Source organism: Sebastes umbrosus, chromosome 3 (assembly GCF_015220745.1).
Source record: "Sebastes umbrosus isolate fSebUmb1 chromosome 3, fSebUmb1.pri, whole genome shotgun sequence".
NCBI lineage: Eukaryota > Metazoa > Chordata > Actinopteri > Perciformes > Sebastidae > Sebastes > Sebastes umbrosus.
Genome location: NC_051271.1, coordinates 13,081,405 through 13,089,691, shown reverse-complemented (window position 1 = coordinate 13,089,691; position 8,287 = coordinate 13,081,405). Strand labels below are relative to the sequence as shown.

General features: G+C 39.4%; 1 long non-coding RNA gene across 2 annotated transcripts in view; it reads right to left on the bottom strand.

The window, feature by feature from the left end:
• Window positions 1-5,802: 5,802 nt before the first annotated feature.
• LOC119485483 overlaps window positions 5,803-8,287 on the bottom strand; it is a 29,690-nt gene continuing 27,205 nt past the window's right edge. For both annotated transcript variants that reach the window (XR_005206277.1, XR_005206278.1), the window contains exons 2-3: window positions 6,299-6,381; window positions 5,803-5,930 (exon numbers count right to left, since the gene is read on the bottom strand). This is a non-coding gene — a long non-coding RNA (uncharacterized LOC119485483). The remainder of the gene's footprint in view (window positions 5,931-6,298; window positions 6,382-8,287) is intronic.

Genomic DNA, 8,287 nt, shown 5'->3' with positions numbered 1-8,287 from the left:
GTGTGAAGACAAGTCTCCTTGATTGTTAATCTCACACCAGATACTTGCATTTATGGCTAAAAGAGATGATTTCACCCAGTTCTGAGCATCACTTTTAGTATTACCTGGGGCCTGAAAACCTGCGCTGGAATAATAGTTCGAATTGCTTGAAAAAAACTTTTCAAACCCTGCTCTTGCTGTGAATAACAATGTACTATTGTCAGCTTGCAACTGACCTTGTGGAGTTGTGTAACTTAATGGTGCCAGGATTTCTTTTGTCCACCATGTGAGGAGAGGAGTCCATCTTCCCCTCATCTTCCCTTTATTGTAGTCCGTGACTGTATTGTACTGAGAGCAGAGCATGATTGAGGATTGTTTAATTCTAAATGGTAAACGGATTTGCATTTATATAGCGCTTTTCTAGTTGTCTGACCACTCAAAGTGCTTTACACTACATGTCAGCATTCACTCATCCACACACACTTCCATACACTGATGGCAGAGGCTGCCATGCAAGGTGTCAACGTGCCCATCAGGATCTAATCTAAATACTCACTCCCACACCCATGGCACAGCCTTCGGGAGCAATTTGGGGTAAAGTGTTTTGCTCAAGGATACTTCGACATGTGACCTCCGACTCAGAGATAGAGCAGGTCACATCATGCCACTTGATCTTTAAACCAAACCAATGAGCAAAACACTTGAACTTTAATTGCGGATTAGATGGCGTCCTTGTATGCAGTGTGGAAGTCTAATTCAGCAGGGATTATTCATCCATGCGTGCAATCAGCTATAGTATAAATTATAGTCGTACACTGAAGATATAAAGAGCAGCCACGACATTAATGCATGAACATTCAGCAGTGGGTAGAAATAGTGCAAATATAATTTAAAAAAAGTTATTTTTATAAAACAGTCACTATATCCTGTCCTATCTGCCACTATTTTTTGCTAAAAAAATAGTTTTAGTGGATGTTTGAGGCACTGATTTATTACAACTAATATTCAATAAGTGCACCAAAACTCCTGTAAAGCTTTCTTTTGTGAAGATTTAAAAATCAAGAATTTCTTTTTCTAATAAAGTAATCTTGAAATGTCGACAGACAGTGAAGTAATTAACAGCTCCAAAAACAGTTGAGTTTATATTTGGCTTTTATTATTTCCAACTTGTACTTTGTATGTGTACACTGAAGAAGTTCAAAGTGTTTTTAGAATAACATTTTTTATTAGGAAAGTAAGCCAAATAGCAAATAGTGAAACATTTAAACGTTTAAAGGTTTCATTCCCTCGGAGCGACACTGTGAGGGAAGATATTGCTATGCCATTATCATTATTAATAGTTATACACTCTTTCTTCTTTTTTCAGCCTGACGATGATAATCTGGAGGTTGATTTAAATTTAGACAGTGCTCCACAATGCTGCTTCATCTCATCCGACTGCATCAAAATGTAGTTTCTCGTATAACTTCAGTAATTGGTGCATATTTGGTATGTGAGTCACGAAAGATCTCAGTGCGCTAAAAATATTTTTATGTTGGTTATTTTTTCAATGTCTCCTTTTCTCAACTGTCCCTTTTCTACCTTCTACTAAATACCAAGCACCGCCCACCAGACGGAGCAAACTCTCATTTTACAGCTAAACAGTACACTACAAGATGTTTCTGAAAACATTTGAGGTGAGAAATAGGCTTTACAGTAACAGAATATTGATTCATATTTGATCAGCTCTGCCTTGTTTGACCATTTGCGAGTGATTGACAGCTACCTCCGCTGTTTAAGGCCTGAAAACAGAGCCACGAGGAGGTGCAGAAATCTATTTCTCTCAGAACACTTGAATTACAATATGCTGAAAGGTTATTATGGAATTTCTGCCCAATGATGCCAGAAACATTCTTCCTACTGCAGGTTTAAGGTGCTACTTGATAGAAAGGACTAGCAGTACTTTCGACCGCTGCCACCAGGTGCAGATGATTTATAATGCATTTTTTTTGTAATGAGATTTCCTGGCTGAAAGAACATGTGAGTAAGAAGAACACAAGAGGGAGCAGAATGTTCCTCGTTTGACCCCGAATGGTAACATACTGTACAGTAAATGAGCTACAGTCACTTTGTCGCAAAAATGCGTCAAATACGAGACAGTGAGCGCATCATCCTTACCAGTCATGATGACAGAAATTTCTTTCATATTTGCTTGACTCAATGTTTTCCATCTGTAGGCAACACATTTTTAGACATGATGGGATTCATCGTTTTGGGTCTGGTCCTCAAATGTTTGAAAACTTTTATTTGTGTTATGTTTTTCACCATTACTTTAACATGGTTTTGTCAAAAAAAAGATAATGTGTCATTTGATTTAAGATAAGACAAAAATTGCAGCCCATTCGCAGAAAAGGCATATGAATGACATGATAATGTGCAAGGCATTTAGCGTGCAATACGAATGCCTTTCTTGCTTTTGGCGTGTAATTTGTACACCATGTAGTCTGTACTGACTGTAATGTAAACGCATCCACGTAATAAATATGCCACACTACAACAAAAACAAGATTTTTAAACAGGAGAACTGTGTTCGAGACTGTTGTTTTGTTTTGTAAGTTGTGTTAGTGACGTTTGTCACGTGTTTTTTAGTGATGTAATAACGTGTTTTCAGTACTTACGTTATGTTGTTTCCATACATATTTTACTTAGTTTACGTACTTATTTAAGCGCAACCATGACATTCTTGTGAGTGGTTTTGTTTCCTAAACTTAACTGCAGACATTACCGTAGTTTTGGTGTGTGGCATACAAATGACACGCGAAAAGCAGTGAACAAATGATATGCGAAAAGCCTAAAATGCGTCCACATGATACGGTCCTAATCAGAGTATAAATAATAGCCAGTAAAAATCAGTAAGGATGATTACAGAGAAAAAAATCCTGCAGGGTCAGCTTTAGAGATACTTCAGCAGACATATGCCTCAATTTTCATGTATTAGAGAAAAATATTTGGCTCGATCCGAGGCACAGGCAGCTTAAAAGCCTTTGAAAATTTGTCTCCATTAAAAAACCTGAAAACCTCCATGACTCAGAACTAGAATAATTTATATAACAGCATAAAATCATACATGCATTCATGTGTTTTCCATGATGCAGCATGAAGAGTGCAGTATCATCTTCTCCATCACCACCTCTAACAGCACCAAGGTGGTCACCAGAACAAAGCGTCCTCTTTAATGAGTTTATTCAGTCCGTTTTGGTCGCCAGCTCTGATGTCACTGCCCCAGAACATTGCAGCAAAGATTATTGTGTTTGCAAAACTTTAAAGGACTGGAGTTTCCTCAGGAAGTAGAGTCTGCTCTGTCCTTTCCTGTAAACAGCCTCGGTGTTGTATTTCCAGTCCAGTCTGTTGTCAAGGTGAACTCCATGACACTTGTACGGTACTTGTCCACCACCTCAACCTCCTCTCCCAGAGTGTTGATGGGATCAACAGCAGTCCTTGTTCTCCTGAAGTCAACAACCATCTCCTTGGTTTTGGGTCACGTTCAGGAGTAGGTGGTTCCCTCTGCACCTCTCAGCGAGGCTGGCCACCGAGTCCCTGTATTCAGATTCCTGTCCACCTTAAATACATCCGACTACTGCAGAGCAATCCGTGAATTTCTGCAGATGACAGAACTCTGAGTTATATTGAAAGTCTGAGGTGTATGAAGTGAACAGAAGAGGCGACAGGACGATCCCTAACAATACCAGATCGTATATCGGGCCGATACCGACTCAAATAGCTGGATCGGGTATCGGTGGCAATGGGGCCGATCTATTATATTCAATTCTATGTTTATATACTATATACATTATTTACTGGAATTTTAATTCATGTTTAAGTTTTGACTAATGTGTTAAAGCATTTAAAAGGTTTACACCTGAATTGTAATTCCTCTTTATTTTGAAGATTTTTGCCAAGTTGCTGGTGTACAATTTATTATTTTAATAATAAATAACAATTCACTAAATTGATATCTATATATTTGTTAATTTTTTTTTACAAAGTTAGGAGAGCAATATTAAGTTAAGCCTGATGTTGCCGGACACATGAAAGAATAATCCCAGTCACTTCTACACAGTGAGGCATACAGCTTATTAATTAAACACTGGTATCGGATCAGTACTCGGTATCGGCAGATACTCAAAGCCCAGGTATCGCTATCGGTATCAGGACTGAAAGTCGGATCGTTGCACCCTACTGCTGATCCCCGTGTCAGACATGCGGTTCCGCAGCCGCACAGGCACTTGAGAAGTCAAAAAACATGATCCTCACACAGTGCTTCTTGCTCTGTCCGGATGTGAGTGAGCACGCTGCAGCAGGTAGCTGATGGCATCATCACTCCAACCTGGGGGCGGTACGCAAACTGTAGCAGCTCCAGAGATGTGCTCACCAGAGGTCAGAGGAATGGCGGGGGGAGAGAGCAGCAGGGGACCTCAAGCTGAACCTATTGAAAAAGACTCACTGACCCTGTCCAAGCTGCCCTCTGTCTGTTTTCTCTTGTCTTTAAACCCTGTGATCTGTTTCATCCCAGACCATACCTCTCTGACACTCTTCTGCTGGAGCATGTTTTCCAGCTTCTGCTTGTAGGCGTCCTTGACTCTCTTAGCTTGACCCTCATCTCCTGCTGCACACTTTTAAGTTGGTCTCTGTCCCCGTCCCTGAATGTTCTCTTCTTTTTGTTGAGAAGTGCCTTCATGCGTCACTGGTAATTCAAGGTTTATTGTTAGGGAAACACTGGACTGTCTTGGTGGGGATGGTTTTGTCCACACTGAAAGGGATGTAGTCTGTTATGCTGCTCCCCATGGGGCTTACAGAGCGCATCCCAATCTGTTGCCTCAAAACATCCATGTAGCACCTCATTACCATCCTGTTGATGTGGAGGTCGGACAGTGTGAGTATGTATGTGTACATGTGCATGTGTGCAGCTAGAGAGATAGAAATTATATTTTACTGCAAGACACAATTCACCCCCCCCCCCACACATCTCTCTCTCTCTCTCTCTCTCTCTCTCTCTCTCTCACGCACACACACACACACACACACAAACATCCCTGTTCCATCAAAATTTGCACGTATATGCAGGTTTTTTAAACATGGGAAAACCTGCTAAAAAATAAATACCTGTGACTACTACAGAGTCATTTGTCCCTGTAATGAATGCCGATTTTAACCTTTAACACTAAAGACAAAAGCCAGATGTTAGTGGGTATTAGTGTTTTTTTGTCCAGTGGAAAAGGGGCTATACACACACCTTCACCCACCCACTCACATACATATACATGCACATGCACCCCAGGCCTTCAAACTCAATAGAATAGAATATATTATACCTCCTAGGTGCAGTACATTTCTGTATAAGATTTACTTTTAAGGCAATAATGGACATTTTACATGGACTATAAGTTAAAGGGTAAGATTCTTTAATCTAATACTGCACAAAAAATAATGCATCAAAATCAATGTCGTTGGTAATTATTGACATACCCCAGATCGTGAAAAAATTAAAATAATAAAATTCCCCCTAGCATTTACTATACATAGAATAATTCAAATTTTGTGTTGTTTTTCATTAAAAAAAAAAACAGTGGCAATACATAAACAAACTGAAATTTAAAGGGTTAAAATTCTGAAAATAAATTAATATTTGGTAATAGTTTGAAGTTGGATAAAAGATTTAACTCAGTGAAAGTGGAAAATAATATTAATATATTTGTATAAGTGAGGCACAAGGGTTAACAAGGACTGAGGCAGCGTTCATTCAGCAGTTCAGGAATCGCTCAGTCAATGAATCACTATCTTTCTTTTAGACTGAAAAAGGCATTCGCCTGCTTGAGCTGTGTCACCTTTTATTCAATATCGCACAAATGTGAGCGGTTCGTTCATTCACTGGTGCAGTTGTGAATTATCCGTACTCAAGGCTGGGCAGCAATCTGAAGCATTTGTGACTACTGGAGCCTGGACCTGACCTAATGGTTCTTGAAACAGGAAAAGATAGAAATGAACTACATATTCTTGGTGTACACAGGTTTGAATTTCTCTGCAGAAAATGAGAGAAATAAAGCATCCATCATAATGCTGAAGACATTAAGTGTCTCCTAGAAATTTTACAAAATTGTTTCACACTTAAGTGATGACAAGAATCCGGCTGGAAATATGTTTCTTTCAAATGTATTTGCTGTTGCAATACATTTCTAGGAGACATGGATGTTAAGTGAAATGAGACCAAGAAAAGTGTGAGAGATGTAGTCTTATTTAAGGAAGTTACAGAGCAGGTGGAAGGAAGCATTAGCCGACTTACATGGAAATAAGTGTGCTCCAGCTGGGCCTTTATCTGTTGTTCCCCCGGGGTTATACTCCAAAGTGTTTGTAGATTTCAGCCCTCTGGATAGTGTACAGAGAGGAAAAATGAACTGGGTAAGGGCAGTAGAGGATGAAATGTATAACAAGTTAATCAGAATTCAACTGTAGTTTAAAAGAATACAAATACAGAAAAATAGTTTTGCAGAAGATGAACCATAGAAAATGTATCATTACACAGAGGCATTTAAGGCAATCTTAAAACAAGACAGTGATTTTTTCCTCTTATGAATTAAAATTTATAACAACCAATTAAACACACATTCTCTCTATTTTACTGTAATACACACAGGAGCAGTGGTGGAAGAAATACTCAGATCTTTTATTTAAGTAAAAGTACAAATACAGCTAGCTTTGTCATTCTTGTGATCCAGTTCTGCTTTTAAATGATTGGTCTGTGGTCAAAGTTAAAATAGTTTGAGCGCAGTGCTTGGCGCCAATTTTGAGCGGCGCGCCACGCCACTGGTAGCACTTCCGCCTAGTCGGGCGGCACCGTTCTCCCCATAGGAAAACAATGGCACAGCCAGCGCAGAGCAGCTTTACCGCTGATCGAAATGGAATATAATATTCAACTATGTTTTCATTAGTGTATAATCACCAGAAACTAAGAATCGTTGTGTTTTCGTTAACTTAGAATGAGTCCTTCATATCTATATAGGGAGCGAGTCCTTTTCACGGAGTCCACCATGTTGCAACGCCATGTTTCTACAGTAGCTCAGAATGGACAAATCAAACACTGGCTCTAGAGTGAGCTTTTTTGAGTTTTTACGTTATCTGAAAGCCACCGTAGTTCTCCAACTGGCTTGTGTAACCGCGGTAACGTGAGCCGCAGAGTGCAAATCCGTGGTACCGCCAGTCGCTATCTGACTTCCATTGCTCCTAAAGTAGTGTTATTATGGTAAGGATGGCGAATGGCGATACTAAGGTTTTGCACTCGGCGGGTCACATTACCTTGGAAAGGGAGGAGTGAGTAGAGGGGTACTCAGTTGGTTGCAATCTGCAACCACACCACTAGATGTTGCCAAATCCTACACACTGTACCTTTAACAAGTCTTTTTGTTGCACATAATACACCTACAGAATTTGCACTTGAGAAGAAAAAGACAAACCTCAAGGCTGGCAACAGCTCTTCTGAAAAGTGCACTTTCTCTAAACCAAATAAAATTTATGAAACCTAAGACATTGGCAATGTACAGGTTTGGAGTCACCCTTTGGTGACGCTTTCTCTACTGCAATGCAGTTTAGACCTTCAAATCATTTGCCTTAGCAAGTTGTACAATTATAAATCACAGGTTTGTGTTCAGAGCCCAAGATGTTTTGACTGTATGGCGGGTATCACAATGTCAGACAATAGTATGATAAATACAGTATTATTTCAATTATAGAAATACACATACGTGATTTTATGAATACTGATTTTACACAGGTAAATACTGTAGATTAGTCTAAGAGTGTAATTACAGATTTCAATTAAGTTTTTTGTTTTTTTGGCTTTGTAAGGAAATGCAGCTACAGGCTGCAAGGGTATAATTTTCATGGCCAGAAAACCACTTAGTCCCATAATTGGCCTTCAGAAATATCACCTTAACAATGTGCTATAATGGCACACATGCATTAATGATGCCTCTCGCAGTGCTGAAAACATGGTCAGCAGGTACTCTTCTAGAAATCACAAAAACCTTTCAGCAGGTTTTGACACCAAAGGTAAGTGTGACTCTTGTTCACTTCACTGAGGTGGTCTATTGTCAGCAAAAGAGCACTTTGGATTAGAGCCACAGAAGTCCATAAAGCACATTTTTCTAAGAAAGTGCTTGCGATTTTTTCTTATTACTTCTTGTCATAATGTACTAATGCCTTCGAGTTAAAGCAATTACCATGCTACTGTGACTCATAGGTTAACATTTTCTGTTGCAAAGTTGTGATTACTGTG